Genomic DNA, 1,238 nt, shown 5'->3' on the forward strand with positions numbered 1-1,238 from the left:
GTATAAATCCAATCTCTCCTTCTCTTCTAGTCTCCCAAGCGAACGTTATACGTCTTTACCAACGCTTCCAGGCCTTGGATAAGGATGAAAAAGGGTACCTCAGGTAAGGGGCGGCGGAGAAGAATTACGGCATTGGATAGGCGTTGAAAGGCCCGCCTTCTGTTGACAGGAAGGCTCTGATCCATGAACACCCCTTGACCACCCAGCATGGCCTTGCACTGGGGTAAGGTAGCGGTTTTCGGTGACCCAGTGCCCCTGCCTATGGAGGCCCAATTATGCAAGGACTTCCGTGAGTGATACAAAGCCATTGAGAGCGTTTAAAGCACTTCAGAGGAGAGGCCGTGTCCTCTCACAACAGCCCTGCGAGGTAGGCCAGTCTCCACTGCAGGCGGGTGAGAGAAAAGTGGCAGGTGTGTGGCAACGTGTTTAAAAATCTTCACAGCCAATCAGATCTCCAGTGGGCAATCGGGAGGCCTGCCAGGCGAACACTTGGTGGTTAGGGTTAGGGACCCTTGGCACTGCAGTCAGGTCGAGGCCCTTGACAACAGCCAACAGGGAGGCATATTTGGGTTGCCGTGATGCTCCCTCTAAGCTATGGAGTCTTGTGAGCAAAAATTCCACTTTGTGAGCTACCGGCATTAAAGTTGTGAGCGAGCAATTTGGCTGCTGCATCAGTTAGTTTGCTCTGGAGCCCTCCTTCCTGAGCGAAGGCAAAAATGGGTGAGCCGGAGGCTAAAAAACTGTGAGCTAGCTCACACTAACTCAGCTTAGAGGGAACACTGGCCGTGACTAACAAAACATGTCGCCATCCTACCGTCGAAACAGCTTCTGGTATCATTTCGTCACGTCTACTGCATTCTCCTCCCCCAATTCCCCCTGCAGCAAGGACGATCTCGAAGGTATCGGAGAGCTAGCCGTGAACCCCATCGGGGACCGGATTATCAATGCTTTCTTCCAAGATGGGTGAGTGACATTCCGAAGACTGTGGGCTGGACTACAGGACAGTTCAGTGGGTAGGGAACCGGTTAGCGGTCCGCACCGAAAGAGTGGTGGTCAATGGCGTTTCATCGGATTGGCGGGAGGTTCCAGTGGGGAGCCGCAGGGCTCGGTTTGGGGCCCGGGACTTTTCAATATTTTTATCAATGATCTGGATGAAGGGGTAGAAGGGCTACTCATTAAATCTGCTGATGACACCAAATGGTTGCAGTTCAACAAAGACAGATGCACTGGATTACCTC

General features: G+C 52.4%; 1 long non-coding RNA gene across 1 annotated transcript; it reads left to right on the plus strand.

Annotated features, from left to right (window-relative positions):
- The first annotated feature begins 30 nt into the window (after positions 1 to 30).
- Positions 31 to 964, plus strand: LOC107125069. The gene is made up of 2 exons (XR_001483013.1): positions 31 to 103; positions 883 to 964. It is a non-coding gene; the product is annotated as an uncharacterized LOC107125069 (long non-coding RNA).
- The last annotated feature ends 274 nt before the right edge of the window (positions 965 to 1,238 follow it).

This window comes from Gekko japonicus, unplaced genomic scaffold (assembly GCF_001447785.1).
Source record: "Gekko japonicus isolate JY-2015 unplaced genomic scaffold, Gekko_japonicus_V1.1 scaffold26213, whole genome shotgun sequence".
Classification (NCBI taxonomy): Eukaryota; Metazoa; Chordata; class Lepidosauria; order Squamata; family Gekkonidae; genus Gekko; species Gekko japonicus.